The 18,762-nt window shown below is 49.5% G+C and overlaps 4 non-coding genes across 4 annotated transcripts; all 4 read right to left on the reverse strand.

Annotated features, from left to right (window-relative positions):
- Positions 1–4,386: 4,386 nt before the first annotated feature.
- Positions 4,387–4,472, reverse strand: trnay-gua (transfer RNA tyrosine (anticodon GUA)). Its single transcript is given in 2 exon segments — positions 4,387–4,422; positions 4,436–4,472. It is a non-coding gene; the product is annotated as a tRNA-Tyr (tRNA).
- A 3,351-nt stretch (positions 4,473–7,823) lies between these two features.
- On the reverse strand, positions 7,824–7,909 carry trnay-gua (transfer RNA tyrosine (anticodon GUA)). The gene is given in 2 exon segments: positions 7,824–7,859; positions 7,873–7,909. It is a non-coding gene; the product is annotated as a tRNA-Tyr (tRNA).
- A 3,640-nt stretch (positions 7,910–11,549) lies between these two features.
- Positions 11,550–11,635, reverse strand: trnay-gua (transfer RNA tyrosine (anticodon GUA)). Its single transcript is given in 2 exon segments — positions 11,550–11,585; positions 11,599–11,635. It is a non-coding gene; the product is annotated as a tRNA-Tyr (tRNA).
- Positions 11,636–14,985: 3,350 nt separating this feature from the next.
- On the reverse strand, positions 14,986–15,071 carry trnay-gua (transfer RNA tyrosine (anticodon GUA)). Its single transcript is given in 2 exon segments — positions 14,986–15,021; positions 15,035–15,071. It is a non-coding gene; the product is annotated as a tRNA-Tyr (tRNA).
- Positions 15,072–18,762: the final 3,691 nt, after the last annotated feature.

The following is an 18,762-nucleotide window of genomic DNA, read 5'->3' on the forward strand; positions in this document are numbered from 1 at the left end:
CGCAATGACTGAATTCCATCATCACGGGACGATTTGCTTCTCTCCGGGTCGATGATAGGAGGGACAACACACTGCAGACATACGCACACTGCAAACCTGCTGTTCCAAGAGCACGCTTGTGCAAGACGATTCAATTTCATGCTCCTGTACAGTTAATGCAGATCTGCCTCTTCTGTTTCACAGCTCCCACATCAAACCTCCTGCAGAAATATGGAAATTTTTCTCCCGACTTGTGCCACCACATTAGATCAGCCACATTGCAACTCAGCAGGTATATGGAAACGACATAAGGTCGTTAACAATGTCGTCAGCTGCCTTCGTTTTCAACGGCGCCCTCCAACGATGCGCCGGAATTCAGATTCTGGCATCCCTTCCTCGTGCAGTTTGGAATCGCTCAACCTAGACTGATTGCTAAATGTCTTCCAACGAAGAGGTCACCGATGTTCCATCTGGGCCTTTGTGTGGGTCTCTTCCTCTGTACACTTGCTACGCCCGGCCTTTCCGGTGATGAATATCTGTTACCTGTCAAGTAGGAGGCCGTGCACAATTCTGATTTGATGGAGGCAGACGTGAGTGCACGGAGGAACGTCTGGTGAAACTTCTGAAATGCCTGCTTCGCTGCCGCTGCGATGTGTGATCTGAAATCTCCGGAGGGGTATATCCTGAATCCTCGGCTTTGCCTGTTGCTTAGCGGCCGGTACCTGGGTGGATGCGCTCGGCAGAGATGGTACTCGGTGCTCGGTGTCGGAGGGCCGGTCGGAAGATCGAAGTTTTCGGACGGACTCAGAATAAGACTGTGGGCGGGTGCTTCCAGGACGCTCTATCAGCAGGTTCGCGGCGCTGGAAACTCATGGCAGGGGGAGTTTCTTCCTTCTACAGTCTGCGTGAGATGATGAGGCCATCAGGTCTTTGAAATTTTTTTTTCGATGCCCATGGTCTGCTCTTATCAAATTACGGTATTACTTTGCACTGTTGTAACTGTTTGGTAGCATTATGTGTTTTTTGCCAATTTTAGTCTTGGTCAATAGACAATGGGCAATAGATCATAGGTGCAGAAGTAGAGCATTCCGCCATTCGAGCCAGCACCGCCATTCACTGTCATCATGGCTGATCATCCACAATCTGCATCCAGTTCCTGTCTTATCCCCATAACCTTTGATAGCGCTATCTTTAAGAGCTCTATCCATCTCTTTCTTGAAAGCATTCAGAGACTTGGCCTCCACTGCCATCTGGGGCAGAGCATTCCATGTATCAACCACTCTCTGGGTGAAAAATTTCTTCATCAACTCCGTTCTAAATGGCCTACCCCTAATTCTTAAACTGTGGTCTTTGGTTTTCGACTCACCCATCAGCGGGAACATGCTTCCTGCCTGCAGCGTGTCCAATCCCTTAATAATCTTATATGTTTCAATCAGCTGCCCTCTCATCCTTCTAAATTCCAGTGTATACAAGCCCAGTCGCTCCAATCTTTCAACATATGACTGTCCCGTCATCCCGGGAATTAACCTTGTGAACCTACGCTGCACTCCCTCAATACCAAGACTGTCCTTCCTCAGATCTGGGGACAAAACTGCACACAGTACTCCAGGTGTGGTCTCACCAGGGCCCTGTACAGCTGCAGAAGGAGCTCTGCAATCTGGCTTTTCCTCATATCTGCTTTCAACGCAGCAGATTTCCCCCTTTCCTTTGACTGAGACACGTTCATGTCCCTCTCCGCCGTCCCTATATTTTGTGCATTCCAAACTTCAGAGCAATTTAATGAGACGAGTGCCTCTGGATACAAAATGTCAATGGAGAATGCGAGCATCGATCTCGCTACCTCTCGCATGCTATGCGAACGCTCTACCATTTGAGCTAATTCCCCAGCACATCCGGTTCACCTCCTGTAATTTGCTCAGCGCCACAAGCACCATTGCATCCCTGCCGCTGAATACCGAATGCACAATCAGCAGCTCACACACAGACACACTCATTCAACCATCAACCAACCACTCAGACACACATACGGTCGCTCTCTGCCACTGTCACCTTTCATGTCCCCAAATGACAATTCATTCTCCTGCATGAAAAGAATTATACTTCTGTCTATTTCTACAGCCGGTTGTGACGGCAGTTGGAATTGATATTGGCATACGGGCACCGGTTGGAAACGGACAAAAGCGCAAGACACAGACACTGAAGTACTAGGGACAGGACTAGGATACAGGGCGATGGCAAGGACATGGACAGGAAAACTAGGAACCTGGAACAGGACTGAACAAGGGAGCTAGGAGCCCGGGCTTGGACTCCGAGCCAGAGACTGCACAAGAACCTCGGCCCCAGAACCACGCAAGGACGCGGCTTGGCAAGCAGGCGGGACGAGACTTGAAAATTGAGACTTGAGGAGAGGCGAGGCGAGGCTGGAGACTGGAGTCAGGAGACCTGAGGCGAGGCGAGGCTGCAGACTGGATGCAGGAGACTTGAGGCGAGGCGAGGCTGTAGGCTAGAGGCGAGGCTTGGCAGGCTCCTCCTGGGCAGGGCGCGTTACTCCTGGGCAGGGCGCGGATCAACACCCGACGTAGGCAAGTGACAGGAAGGGACAGAACCAACCCCAGATACCGGCAAGACGGCCTGGCTTACCTGGGCGGAGGAAAGGGACAGGAAGGGAGATAGGAACATGGTGGCTCCAGTACAAGACTGCAGGCATGACGAGGCGAGGGTTTCCAGCAAGCCAAGGCAAGCGTTTCCAACAAGACAAGGCGCGGATTTCCAGCAAGACAAAGCGAGGGTTTCCAACAAGACAAGGCAGCGCTTCAGGCGAGGAAACAGAAGGCAGAGCAACGGATATAAGGAGTAAGTACAAGAACAATCCAGCAACCACGCCCTGGTCTCTGGAGGTATTTATGCAGCCAGCGCCAACGAGCATCAGCTGTCTCAGTTAGCTCAACAAGGATAGAAACAGGGTAGAAAGGAATACCTGGAGCAACGGTCGAAGGACCGGACCGTGAACCGGAAAATGGATTTCACGGACCGGACTGTGACATATATCTAGACTTCAAAGTAGCGACAGAAATTCGATGTAGAATCACTTCCTCATGCAGACACCGAAACAAACCGTGCAATGCGTCGCTCTCGTGAACATGCAGATGCCCCTCAGCTGAAATCTGGCCCCTCAACACCCACATATCAACAACAGCACCACTGTTAGCAACCTTCCCGCATTCACCTTTCCTGTATAATTACGCCACGGAGGGAACTCATGTGTCAGAAGCAGGACTTCTTCATGAACAAAGGAGATGGCCGCGTCATCCATTTCTTCTGGATTGTAAAACTCCAACTACCACTCAACAGTCTGCTGGAAATCTACGCTGCTATCAAAGTGAACATTCTCGGATCTGCCCTTCCTGTCTATTTCGTTGCCGCTTTCTCCGACAATTTCGGAAAACTACAGGCAAATGTTAAATCTCCTGAAAAGCTCAATGACTGAATTTCATCATCACTGGACGATTTGCCTCTCTCCTGGCCGGTGATAGCAGGGACAAAACACTGCAGTCATACGCACACTGCAAACCAGCTGTTCCAAGAGCTCGCTTGAGCAGGGCGCTCAAATCTCATGCTCCTGTACATTTTACTCACATCTGCCTCTTCTGTTTCACAACTCCCACTTCAAAGCTCTTGCAGAAATGTGAAGATTTTTCTCCCGACTTGTGCCACCACACAGTTGAGCCAAATTCCACCTCAGCGGATATACGGGAACGAGATAAGGCCGATAACAATGTCGTCAGCTGCTTTCGCTTTCAACGGTGCCCTCCAACCATGTGCCGAAATTCAGATTCTGGCATCCCTTGCTCGTGCAGTTTGGAATCGCTCATCCTGGACTGATTGCTAAATGTCTTCCAACGAAGAGGTCACCGATGTTCCATCTGGGAATTTGTGTCGGTCTCTTCCTCAGTACACTTGCTACGCGCGGCCTCTCTGGTGATGAATATCTGTCACCTGTCAAGTAGGAGGTCGTGCACAATTCTGATTTGATGGAGGCAGACGTGAGAGCACGGAGGAACATCTGGTGAAATTTCTGAATGCCTGCTTCGCTGCCGCTGCTACTGCATTTTAAAATTACAGTAAGCGAGGAATGAGTGTCCTCATCATCTAACTATATCCAATCTAATATTTGTATCTTTGTATAACTTTAGGACATGTGAGAGTTGTTGTACTGTCAGAGCAGCAAGCGTGAGGACATATCGCTCTGAAATGTGACCCAGTGATCTGCTGGCCTTGCCTGTTATGTGATTAGATGCCTCTGTATTCTACCTCGTCACGACTCGGAGCAATTCGGACTGCAGTCTTGTGACACCGAGAGGCTCTGTAGTACGGAATTGATGATCCGCGTAGTAAAAGAAGTCCCGATCCATCGAGCCGGATTCGAACCAGCGACCTAACGATGACTCCATTTCCTCTACAGTCCTCCGCTCTACCAACTGAGCTATCGAAGGACAAGCGACTCCAAGCTTCGCCACGCTGGCTCCTACCGACAATGATTATACAGATTTTCATCCTGGTGTCGTTCGACCCAGAGCAACAGCCTGCCAAATGTAATATCTAGTCCTTCCAGCACTAGGGGCCACAGGCGACCGGATGAAGCACATAACCGAGCTTATCACCATTCTCGGTGCGCCTCCAACACAGCTCTTTGATCTTCTTTGCTTCTCAAAATCAAAGGCTGCTCAGCTTTCTCTTTTCGCCCAGAGTCTAGGGCAATTTCCTTTCGACCACTTAACTGATTTCTGTCTGAATGGACACCTGCTGCTCATATACTACTGAAGCACCAGCTGCCAGCTGGCTCTTCCTAGTATCTGCTTTCAAGGCAGCAGATTTCCCCGTTTCCTTTACTGAGACACGATCCTATCTCTCTCCGCCACACCTATCTTCTCTACATTCCAAACTTCTCAGCAACTTGATGAGACGAGTGCCTCTGGATACAAAACGTCAATGGAGAATGCGAGCATCCATCTCGCTACCTCTCGCATGCTAAGCGAGCGCTCTACCATTTGAGCTAATTCCCCAGCACATCCAATTCACCTCCTGTAATTTCGTCTGCGCCACAAGCACCATTGCATGCTTGCCGCTGCTCACCTTTGCGCAATCATCAGCTCACACACAGACACACTCACTCAATCATCAACCAACCACTCAGACACACATACGGTCGCTCTCTGCCACTGTCACCTTTCATGTTCCCAAACGACAATTCATTCTCCAGCATGCAAAGAATTATCCTTTTGTCTATTTTTACAACCGATTGTTATTGCAGTTGGAATTGATATCTCCACTTCAACGGAGCGACAAACATTCAGCGTACAATCACTTCATCACAGAGACACCGAAACATTGCGTGTAATGCGTCGCTTCCGTGAACATGAATATTCACCTCAGCTGAAATCTGGCCCTCAATACCCACATATCACCAACAACACCACAGTTAGCAACATTTCCGCATTCACCTTTCCTGGATCATTACGCCCCGGCGGAAACTCATGTGTCAGAAGCAGAACATCATGAACCAAGGAGATGGCCGCGTCATTCATGTCTTCTGGCAGATTGTAAATCTCCATCTACGACTCAACATTCTGGTGGAAATCTACACTGCTGTCAAAGGAGCAATCTCGGATCCGCCATACCTGCCTATTTCGTTGCTGCATTCTCCGACACTTTTGGAAATGTACAGCCAAATGACAAATCAGCTGAACAGCTCAATGATTGAATTCCATCATCACGGGACGATTTACTTCTCTCCGGGTTGATAATAGGAGGGACAACACACTGCAGACATACGCACACTGGAAACCTGCTGTTCCATGAGCTCGCTTGTGCAGGACGATCCAATTTCATGCTCCTGTACACTTAATGCAGATCTGCCTCTTCTGTTTCACAGCTCCCACTTCAAACCTTTTGCAGAAATATGGAGATTTTTCTCCCGACTTCTGCCACCACATTAGTTGAGCCTCATTGCAACTCAGCGGATACATGGAAACGACATAAGGTCGTTAACAGTGTCGTCAGCTGCCTTCGTTTTCAACGATGCCCTCCAACGATGCGCCGGTATTCAGATTCTGGCATCCCTTCCTCGTGCATTTTGGAATCGCTCAACCTACACTGATTGCTAAATGTCTTCCAACGAAGAGGTCACCGATGTTCCATCTGGGCCTTTGTGTCAGTCCTTCCTCTGTGCACTTGCTACGCCCGGCCTCTCCGGTGATGATTATCTGTTACCTGTCAAGTAGGAGGCCGTGCACAATTCTGATTTGATGGAGGCAGACATGTGAGCACGGAGGAACATCTGGTGAAACTTGCGAAAGTCCTGCTTCGCTGCCGCTGCTATGTGTGATCCGAAATCTCCGGAGGGGAATATCCTGAACCCTCGGCTTTGCCTGTTGCTTTGCGGCAGGGACCTGGGTGGATACGCTCGGCAGAGATGGTACTCGGTGCTCGGTGTTGGAGGGCCGGTCGGAAGATCGAAGTTTTCGGACGGACTCAGAATAGGACTGTGGGCGGGTGCTTCCAGAACGCTGTATCAGCAGTTTCGCGGCGCTGGAAACTCATGGCAGGGGGAGTTTCTTCCTTCTACCGTCTGCGTGAGATGATGAGGCCATCAGGTCTTTGAAACTTTTTTTTCGGTGCCCATGGTCTGCTCTTATCAAATTACGGTATTACTTCGCACTGTTGTAACTATTTGGTAGAATTGTGTGTTTTTTGTCAATTTTAGTCTTGGTCAATAGACAATGGGCAATAGATAATAGGTGCAGAAGTAGAGCATTCCGCCCTTCGAGCCAGCACAGCCATTCGCTGTCATCATGGCTGATCATCCACAATCCGTATCCAGTTCCTGCCTTATCCTCATAACCTTTGATAGCGCTATCTTTAAGAGCTCTATCCATCTCTTTCTTGAAAGCATTCAGAGACTTGCCCTCCACAGCCTTCTGGAGCAGAGCATTCCGTGTATCCGCCACTCTCTGGGTGAAAAATTTCTTCTTCAACTCCGTTCGAAATGGCCTACCCCTAATTCTTAAACTGTGGCCTTTGGTTCTGGACTCATTCATCAGCGGGAACATGCTTCCTGCCTGCAGCGTGTCCAATCCCTTAATAATCTTATTGTTTCAATCAGATGGCCTCTCATCCTTCTAAATTCCAGTGTATACAAGCCCAGTCGCTCCAATCGTTCAACAGACTACTGTCCCGCCATCCCGAGAATTAATCTTGTGAACCTACCTTGCACTCCCTCAATAGCAAGACTGTCCTTCCTCAGATTTGGGGACCAAAACTGCACACAGTACTCCAGGTGGGGTCTCACCAGGGCCCTGTACAGATGCAGAAGGAACTCTTTGCTCCTATACTCAATTCCCCTTGTTATGAAAGCCAGCATGACATTAGCTTTCTTCACTGCCTGCTGTACTTGCATGCTTACTTTCAGTGACTGATGTTCAAATCTGTCTTGTGTTTCTGTGATATCATACCGGAGGAACATTGTATCATTTTTTAACGCATGTATTTTAAACTTACAGTAAACGAGGACTGAGTGTCCTCATCATCTAATTATATCCAATCTAATATTTCTATCTTTGTGTTACTTTAGGACGAGTGAGAGTTGTCGTACTGTCAGAGCAGCAAGCGTGAGGACATAGCGCTCTGAAATGTCATCCAGTGATCTGCTGGCCTTGCCTGTTATGTGATTAGATGCCTCTGTATTCTACCTCGTCACGACTCGGAGCAATTCGGACTGCAGTCTTGTGCCACCGAGAAGCTCTGTAGTACGGAATTGATGATCGGCGTAGTAAAAGAAGTCACGATCCTTCGAGCCGGATTCGAACCAGCGACCTAAGGATGACTCCATTTCCTCTACAGTCCTCCGCTCTACCAACTGAGCTATCGAAGGAAAAGCGACACCAAGCTTCGCCACGTTGGCTCCTACCGACAATGATTATACAGATTTTCATCCTGGTGTCTCTCGACCCAGAGCAACAGCCTGCCAATTGTAATATCTAGTCCTTCCAGCACTAGGGGCCACAGGCGACCGGATGACGCACAGCATCGAGCTTAACAGCATTCTCGGTGCGACTGCAACACAGCTCTTTGATCCTCCTTGCTTGACAAAACCAAAGGCCACTCAGCTTTCTCATTTCGCCCAATGTTCAGGGCAATTTCTTTTTGACCACTTTACTCATTTCTGTCTGAGTGGTCTCCTGCAGCTCATGCATTACTGAAACACCAGCTGCCAGCTAGCTTTTCTTCGTATCTGCCTTTAACGCAGCACAGCTACGACATTTCCCGCTTTCCTTTTACTGAGACACGTTCATGTCCCTCTCTGCTACCCCTATATTTTGTGCATTCCAAACTTCAGAGCAATTTAATCGGATGAGTGCCTCTGGATACAAAATGTCAATGGAGAATGCGACCATCCATCTCGCTACCTCTCGCATGTTAAGCGAGCGCTCTACCATTTGAGCTAATTCCCCAGCACATCCGATCCACCTTCTGTAATTTGCTCAGCACCACAAGCACCATTGCAGGCCTGCCGCTGAATACCGTTGCACAATCAGCAGCTCACACACAGACACACTCACTCAATCATCGACCAACCACTCAGACACACATACGGTCGCTCTCTGCCACTGTCACTTTTCATGTTCCCAAACGACAATTCATTCTCCTGCATGAAAAGAATTATCCTTCTGTCTATTTTTACAACCGATTGTAACGGCAGTTGGAATTGATATTGTCATACGGGCACGGGCTGGAAACGGACCCAAGTACAAGACACAGACACTGAAGTACTAGGGACAGGACTAGGATACAGGGCGATGGCAAGGACATGGACAGGAAAACCAGGAACCTGGAACAGGACTGAACAAGGGAGCTAGGAGCCCGAACTTGGACTCCGAGCCAGAGACTGCACAAAGACCCAGTACCTGGGTCTTGCCTCTGGCTCGGCCCCAGAACCAGGCAAGGACGAGTCTTTGAAGGCAGGCGGGACGGGACCTGAGACTTGAGACTTGAGACTTGAGGCGTGGCGAGGCTGGAGACTGGAGTCAGGAAGCTTGAGTCGAGGCGGGGCTGGAGACTGGAGGCCGGAGACTTGAGGTGAGTCGAGGCTGAAGGCCGCAGACTTGAGGCAAGGCGAGGCTGGAGGCTGGAGACTTGAGGCAACGCAAGGCTGGAGGCTGCAGACTTGAGGCGAGGCTTAGCAGGTTCCTCCTGGGCAGGGCGCGGATCACCACCCAACAGAGGCAAATGACAGGACGGGACAGAACCAACCCCAGATAACGGCAAGACGGCCTGGCTTACCTGGGCGGAGGCAAGGGTTAGGAAGGGAGCTAGGAACAGGGTGGCTACAGTACAAGACTGTAGGCATGACGAGGCTATAGTTTCCAGCAAGACAAGGCGAGCGTTTCCAGCAAGAGAAGGTGAGGGTTTCCAGCAAGACAAGGCGAGCGTTTCCAGCAAAACAAGGAGAGCGCTTCCTGCAAGACAGGGCAGGGCTTCAGGAGAGGAAACAGAAGGCAGTGGAAGGGATACAATGTGTTAGGACAAGAACAATCCAGCAACCACGCCCTGGTCTCTGAAGGTAGGTATGCAGCCAGCGCCAACGAGAATCAGCTGCCTCAATTAGCTCAACAAGGACAGAAACAGGGTAGAATGGAAAACCTGGAGCAAGGGTCGATGAACCGGACCGGGAACCGGAATATGGACATCACGGACCGAACTATAACAGATATCTAGACTTCAAAGTAGCGACAAAAATTCGGCGTAAAATCACTTCCTCATGGAGACGCCGAAACATACCGTGCAATGCGTCGCTTCCGTGAACATGCAAATGCCCCTCAGCTGAAATCAGGCCCCTCAACGCCAACTTATCACCATGTTAGCAACCTTCCCGCATTCACCTTTACTGTATTATTACGCCACGGAGGGAACTCTTGTGTCAGAAGCAGAACATCTTCGTGAACCAAGGCAATGGCCGCGTCATGCATTTCTTCTGGCAGATTGTAAAACTGCATCAGCGACACAACATTGTCCTGGAATTCTACACTGCTATCAAACAGAGCATTCTCGGATCTGCCGTTCCTGTCTATTTCGTTGCCGCATTCTCGGACAGTTTTGGAAAACTACAGCCAAATGACAAATCAGCTGAAAAGCCCAATGACTGAATTCCATCATCAATGGACGATTTGCCTCTCTCCGGGACGCTGATAGGAGGGACAAAACACTGCAGACATATGCACACTTCAAACCTGCTGTTCCAAGCGCTCGCTTCTGCAGGGCGCTCCAATTTCATGTTGCTGTACACCTAATGAACATCTGACTCTTCTGTTTCACAGCTCTCACTTCAAATCACTCGCAGAAATATGAAGATTTTGCTCCGGACTTGCGCCACCCACAGATGAGCCGAATTCCACCTCAACGGATATATGGAAACGACATAAGGGCGATGGCAATGCCGTCAGCTGCCTTCACTTTCAACGGTGCCCTCCAACGATCAGCCGAAATTCAGATTCTGGCATCCCTTGCTCCTGCAGTTTGGAATCGCTCATCCTTGACTGATTGCTAAATGTCTTCCAACGAAGAGGTCACCGATGTTCCATCTGGGCCTTTGTGTCGGTCTCTTCCTCTCTACACATGCTACACGCGGCCTCCCCGGTGATGCATATCTGTTATCTGTCAGGTAGGAGGCCGTGCACCATTCCGCATTGATGGAGGCAGACGTGATGCACGGAGGAACATCTGGTGAAACTTCGGAAATGCCTGCTTCACTGCCGCGGCTACTGTGTGATCGGATATCTCCGGAGGGAAATGCCCCGAATTCACGGTTTTGCCTGTTGCTTGGCAGCCGGGGCCCGGGTGGAAGCTTTCGGCAGAGAGGTTGCTCGGTGCTTGGTGTCGGAGCGCTGGTCGGTGGCTGGAAGTTTTCGGACGGACTCAGACTTTGGACTGTGGTCGGTTGCTTCCAGGACACTGCATCGGCAAGTTCGAGCCGCTGGAAGCTCATGGCAGGGGGATTTTCTTCCTTCTACCGTCTGCGTGAGGTGACGATGCAATCGGGTCTTTGAGACTTTTTTTTCCGTGCCCATGGTCTGCTCTTATCAAATTGCGGTATTGCTTTGCACTGCTTAACTATATGGTAGAATTATGTAGTTTTTGTCGCTTTTAGTCTTGGTTTGTTTTGTGTTTCTGTGATATCATACCTGAGGAACATGGTATCATTTTAAATGCATGCATTTTAAAATTACAGTAAGCGAGGACTGAGTGTCCTCATCATCTAATTATATCCTCTCTAATATTTCTATGTTTGTGTTAGTTTAGGACGAGTGAGAGTTGTCGTACTGTCAGAGCAGCAAGCGTGAGGATATAGCGCTCTGAAATGTGATCCAGTGATCTACTGGCCTTGCCTGTTATGTGATTAGACGCCTCTGTATTCTATCCCGTCACGAGTCGGAGCAATTCGCACTGCAGTCTTGTGCCACCGAGAAGCTCTGTAGTACGGAATTGATGATCGGCATAGTAAAATAAAGTCCCGATCCTTCGAGCCGGATTCGAACCAGCGACCTAAGGATGACTCCATTTCCTCTACAGTCCTCCGCTCTACCAACTGAGCTATCGAAGGAAAAGCGACACCAAGCTTCGCCACGTTGGCTCCTACCGACAATGATTATACAGATTTTCATCCTGGTGTCTTTCGACCCAGAGCAACAGCCTGCCAATTGTAATATCTAGTCCTTCCAGCACTAGGGGCCACAGGCGACCGGATGACGCACATGACCGAGCTTATCACCATTCTCGGTGCGCCTCCAACACGGCTCTTTGATCTTCTTTGCTTGTCAAAATCAAAGGCTGCTCAGCTTTCTCTTTTCGCCCAGAGTCTAGGGCAATTTCCTTTCGACCACTTAATTGATTTCTGTCTGAATGGACACCTGCTGCTCATATACTACTGAAGCACCAGCTGCCAGCTGGCTCTTCCTAGTATCTGCTTTCAAGGCAGCAGATTTCCCCGTTTCCTTTACTGAGACACGATCCTATCTCTCTCCGCCACACCTATCTTCTCTACATTTCAAACTTCTCAGCAACTTGATGAGACGAGTGCCTCTGGATACAAAACGTCAATGGAGAATGCGAGCATCCATCTCGCTACCTCTCGCATGCTAAGCGAGCGCTCTACCATTTGAGCTAATTCCCCAGCACATCCAATTCACCTCCTGTAATTTCGTCTGCGCCACAAGCACCATTGCATGCTTGCCGCTGCTCACCTTTGCGCAATCATCAGCTCACACACAGACACACTCACTCAATCATCAACCAACCACTCAGACACACATACGGTCGCTCTCTGCCACTGTCACCTTTCATGTTCCCAAACGACAATTCATTCTATCGCATGCAAAGAATTATCCTTCTGTCTATTTTTACAACCGATTGTTATTGCAGATGGAATTGATATCTCCACTTCAACGTAGCGACAAACATTCAGCGTACAATCACTTCATCACAGAGACACCGAAACATTCCGTGTAATGCGTCGCTTCCGTAAACATGCATATTCACCTCAGCTGAAATCTGGCCCTCAATACCCACATATCACCAACAACACCACAGTTAGCATCATTTCCGCATTCACCTTTCCTGGATCATTACGCCCCGGCGGAAACTCATGTGTCAGAAACAGAACATCATGAACCAAGGAGATGGCCGCGTCATTCATTTCTTCTGGCAGATTGTAAATCTCCATCTACGACTCAACATTCTGGTGGAAATCTACACTGCTGTCAAAGGAACAATCTTGGATCCGCCATACCTGCCTATTTCGTTGCCGCATTCTCCGACACTTTTGGAAATGTACAGCCAAATGACAAATCAGCTGAACAGCTCAATGATTGAATTCCATCATCACGGGACGATTTGCTTCTCTCCGGGTCGATGATAGGAGGGACAACAGACTGCAGACATACGCACACTGCAAACCTGCTGTTCCAAGAGCTCGCTTGTGCAGGACGATCCAATTTCATGGTCCTGTACACTTAATGCAGATCTGCCTCTTCTGTTTCACAGCTCCCACTTCAAACCTCTTGCAGAAATATGGAGATTTTTCTCCCGACTTCTGCCACCACATTAGTTGAGCCTCATTGCAACTCAGCGGATATATGGAAACGACATAAGGTCGTTAACAGTGTCGTCAGCTGCCTTCGTTTTCAACGATGCCCTCCAACGATCAGCCGAAATTCAGATTCTGGCATCCCTTCCTCGTGCATTTTGGAATCTCTCAACCTACACTGATTGCTAAATGTCTTCCAACGAAGAGGTCACCGATGTTCCATCTGGGCCTTTGTGTCAGTCCTTCCTCTGTACACTTGCTACGCCCGGCCTCTCCGGTGATGATTATCTGTTACCTGTCCAGTAGGAGGCCGTGCACAATTCTGATTTGATGGAGGCAGACATGTGAGCACGGAGGAACATCTGGTGAAACTTGTGAAAGTCCTGCTTCGCTGCCGCTGCAATGTGTGATCCGAAATCTCCGGAGGGGAATATCCTGAATCCTCGGCTTTGCCTGTTGCTTTGCGGCCGGGACCTGGGTGGATGCGCTCGGCAGAGATGGTACTCGGTGCTCGGTGTCGGAGGGCCGGTCGGAAGATCGAAGTTTTCGGACGGACTCAGAATAGGACTGTGGGCGGGTGCTTCCAGACCGCTGTATCAGCAGTTTCGCGGCGCTGGAAACTCACGGCAGGGGGAGTTTCTTCCTTCTACCGTTGCGTGAGATGATGAGGCCATCAGGTCTTTGAAACTTTTTTTTCGGTGCCCATGGTCTGCTCTTATCAAATTACGGTATTACTTCGCACTGTTGTCACTATTTGGTAGAATTGTGTGTTTTTTGTCAATTTTAGTCTTGGTCAATAGACAATGGGCAATAGATAATAGGTGCAGAAGTACAACATTCCGCCCTTCGAGCCAGCACAGCCACTCGCTGTCATCATGGCTGATCATCCACAATCTGTATCCAGTTCCTGCCTTATCCCCATAACCTTTGATAGCGCTATCTTTAAGAGCTCTATCCATCTCTTTCTTGAAAGCGTTCAGAGACTTGCACTCCACAGCCTTCTGGGGCAGAGCATTCCGTTTATCCGCCGCTCTCTGGGTGAAAAATTTCTTCTTCAACTCCGTTCGAAATGGCCTACCCCTAATTCTTAAGCTGTGGTCTTTGGTTCTGGACTTATTCATCAGCGGGAACATGCTTACTACCTGCAGCGTGTCCAATCCCTTAATAATCTTATTGTTTCAATCAGATGCCCTCTCATCCTTCTAAATTCCAGTGTATACAAGCCCAGTCGCTCCAATCTTTCAACAGAAGACGGTCCCGCCATCCCGAGAATTAATCTTGTGAACCTACCTTGCACTCCCTCAATAGCAAGACTGTCCTTCCTCAGATTTGGGGACCAAAACTGCACACAGTACTACAGGTGGAGTCTCACCAGGGCCCTGTACAGCTGCAGAAGGAACTCTTTGCTCCTATACTCAATTCCCCTTGTTATGAAGGCCAGCATGACATTAGCTTTCTTCACTGCCTGCAGTACTTGCATGCTTACTTTCAGTGACTGATGTTCAAATCTGTCCTGTGTTTCTGTGATATCATACCGGAGGAACATTGTATCATTTTTTAACGCATGTATTTTAAACTTACAGTAAACGAGGACTGAGTGTCCTCATCATCTAATTATATCCAATCTAATATTTCTATCTTTGTGTTACTTTCGGACGAGTGAGAGTTGTCGTACTGTTGGAGCAGCAAGCGTGAGGACATAGCGCTCTGAAATGTCATCCAGTGATCTGCTGCCCTTGCCTGTTATGTGATTAGATGCCTCCGTATTCTATCCCGTCACGAGTCGGAGCAATTCGCACTGCAGTCTTGTGCCACCGAGAAGCTCTGTAGTACGGAATTGATGATCGGCGTAGTAAAAGAAGTCCCGATCCTTCGAGCCGGATTCGAACCAGCGACCTAAGGATGACTCCATTTCCTCTACAGTCGTCCGCTCTACCAGCTGAGCTATCGAAGGAAAAGCGACAACAAGATTCGCGATGTTGGCCCCTACCGACAATGATTATGCAGATTTTCATCCTGGTGCCTCTCGACCCACAGCAACGGCCTGCCAATTGCAATATCTAGTCCTTCCAGCACTAGGGGCCACAGGCGACCGGATGACGCACATCATCGAGCTTAACACCATTCTCGGTGCGACTCCAACACAGCTCTTTGATCTTCTTTGCTTGTCAAAATCAAAGGCTACTCATCTTTCTCATTTCGCCCCGTGTCCAGGGCTAATTCCTATTGAGCACTGAACTGATTGCTATCTGAATGGTCGCCTGCAGCTCATGCATTACTGAGAGACCAGCTGCCAGCTAGCTTTTCCTCCTACCTGATTTCAACGCACCTTCGACATGTCCGTCTTTCCTTTGCCTGAGACACGTTCCTCTCCATCTCCGCCACCCCTACCTTTTGTGCATTCCAACATTCAGAGCAATTTGATGAGACGAGTGCCTCTGAATACAAAATGTCAATGGAGAACGCGAGCATCGATCTCGCTAACTCTCGCATGCTAAGCGAGTGCTCTTGCATTTGAGCTAATTCCCCAGCACATCCAGTTCCCCTCCTGTAATTTGCTCTGCGCCCCAAGAACCATTGCATGCCTGCCACTGCTCACCGTTGCACAATCATTAGCTCGCACACAGACACACTCACTCAATCATCAACGAACCACCCTGACACACATACGGTCGCTCTCTGCCCCTGTCACCTTTCATGTCCCCGAACGACAATCCATTCGCCAGCATGCAAAGAATTATCCTTCTATTTTTACAACCGATCGTTATTGCAGTTGGAATTGATATCTCCACTTAAATGTAGTGAGAAACATTCGGCATACAATCACTTCTTCACAAAGACACCGAAACATAACGTGTAATGCATCGCTTCCGTGAACATGCGTATTCACCTCTGCTGAAATCTGGTCCGTCAACACCCACATATCACAAGCAACACCACAGTTAGCAACCTTTCCAATTCAGAGTTCCTGTACTATTACGCCCCGGCGGGACCTTATGTGTCAGAAGCAGAACTTCATCATGAACCAAGGAGTTGTCCGCGTCATCCATTTCTTCTGGCAGGTTGTAAAGCTCCATCACCGACTCAACATTCTGCTGGAATTCTACACTGCTATCAAAGAGAGCATACTCAGATCTGCCGTTCCTGTCTATTTCGTTGCCGCATTCTCCGACACTTTTGGAAAAGTACAGCCAAATGACAAATCAGCTGAACAGCTCAATGACTGAATTCCATCATTACGGGACGATTTCCTTCTCTCCGGGTCGATGATAGAAGGTACAATCATCAGCTCACACACAGACACACTCACTCAATCATCCACCAACCACTCAGACACACACGCGGTCGCTCTCTGCCACTGTCACCTTTCATGTCCCCAAACGACAATTCATTCTCCTCCATGAAAAGAATTATATTTCTGTTTATTTCTATAACCGATAGTGACGGCAGTTGGAATTGATATTGGCATACGGGCACCGGGTGGAAACGGACAAAAGCGCAAGACACAGACACTGAATTACTAGGGACAGGAGTAGGATACAGGGCGATGGCAATGACATAGACAGGAAAACTAGAAGGGAGCTAGGAGCCCGGGCTTGGACTCCGAGCCAGAGACTGCACAAGAACCTCGGCCGCAGAGCCAGGCAAGGACGCGGTTTGGCAGGCAGGCGGGACGAGACTTGAGATTTGAGGCGAGGCTGGAGACTGGAGTCAGGAAACGAGGCGAGGCGAGGCTGGAGACCGGAGGCAGGAGACTTGAGGCGAGGCGAGGCTGGAGACCGGAGGCAGGAGACTTGAGGCGAGGCGAGGCTGGAGGCTGGACACTTGAGGCGAGGCTTGGCAGGCTCCTCCTGGGCAGGGCGCGGATCACCACCCGACAGAGGCAAGTGACAGGAAGGGACAGAACCAACCCCAGATATAGGCAAGACGGCCTGGCCTACCTGGGCGGAGGAAAGGGACAAGAAGGGAGCTAGGAACATGGTGGCTCCAGTACAAGACTGCAGGCATGACGAGGCGAGAGTTTCCAGCAAGCCAAGGCGAGCGTTTCCAGCAAGACAAGGCAGGGCTTCAGGCGAGGAAACAGAAGGCAGAGGAACGGATACAAGGACTAAGGACAAGAACAATCCAGCAACCACGCCCTGGTCTCTGGAGGTATTTATGCAGCCAACGCCAACGAGCATCAGCTGCCTCAGTTAGCTCAACAAGGACAGAAACAGGGTAGAAAGGAAAACCTGGGGCAAGAGTCGAAGGACCGGACCGTGAACCGGAATATGGACTTCACGGACCGGACTATGACAGATATCTGGACTTCAAAGTAGCGACAAAAATTCAGCGTAGAATCACTTCCTCATGCAGACACCGAAACAAACCGTGCAAAGCGTCGTTTCCGTGAACATGCAGATGCCCCTCAGCTGAAATCTGGCCCCTCAACACTTACATATCACCAACAGCACCACTGTTAGCAACCTTCCCGCATTCACCTTTCCTGTATAATTACGCCACGGAGGGAACTCATGTGTCAAAAGCAGGACTTCTTCATGAACCAAGGAGATGGCCGCGTCATCCATTTCTTCTGGATTGTAAAACTCCAACTACCACTCAACAGTCTGCTGGAAATCTACGCTGCTATCAAAGTGAACATTCTCGGATCTGCCGTTCCTGTCTATTTCTTTGCCGCATTCTCCGACAATTTTGGAAAACTACAGTCAAATGTTAAATCTCCTGAAAAGCTCAATGACTGAATTTCATCATCACTGGACGATTTGCCTCTCTCCTGGCCGGTGATAGGAGGGACAAAACACTGCAGACATACGCACAATGCAAACCAGCCGTTCCAAGAGCTCGCTTGTGCAGGGCGCTCCAATCTCATGCTCCTGTCCACTTTACTCACATCTGCCTCTTCTGTTTCACAACTCCCACTTCAAAGCTCTTGCAAAAATATGAAGATTTTCTCCCGACTTGTGCTACCATACAGTTGAGCCAAATTCCACCTCAGCGGATATACGGGAACGAGATAAGGCCGATAACAATGTCGTCAGCTGCTTTCGCTTTCAACGGTGCCCTCCAACCATGTGCCGAAATTCAGATTCTGGCATCCCTTGCTCGTGCAGTTTGGAATCGCTCAACCTAGACTGATTGCTAAATGTCTTCCAACGAAGAGGTCACCGATGTTCCACCTGGGACTTTGTGTCGGTCTCTTCCTCAGTACACTTGCTACGCGCGGCCTCTCTGGTGATGAATATCTGTCACCTGTCAAGTAGGAGGCCGAGCACAATTCTGATTTGATGGGGGCAGACGTGAGAGCACGGAGGAATATCTCGTGAAATTTCTGAAATGCCTGCTTCGCTGCCGCTGCTACGGTGTGATCTGAAATCTCCGGAGGGGAATGCCCCGAATCCTCGGCTTTGCCTGTTGCTTGGCGGTCGGGACCCGGATGGATTCGTTCGGCAGAGAGATTGCTTGGTGCTCGGTGTCGTAGCGCTGGTCGGAGGATCGAAATTTTCGGACGGACTAAAAGTTTGGACTGTGGTCAGGTGCTTCCAGGACGCTGCAGCGGCAAGTTCGCGGCGCTGGAAGCTCATGGCAGGGAGAGTTTCTTCCTTCTACCGTCTGCGTGAGATGACGAGGCCATCGGGTCTTTGAGA

The sequence above is a fragment of the Mobula birostris genome, chromosome 1, assembly GCF_030028105.1.
Source record: "Mobula birostris isolate sMobBir1 chromosome 1, sMobBir1.hap1, whole genome shotgun sequence".
Taxonomy (NCBI): domain Eukaryota; kingdom Metazoa; phylum Chordata; class Chondrichthyes; order Myliobatiformes; family Myliobatidae; genus Mobula; species Mobula birostris.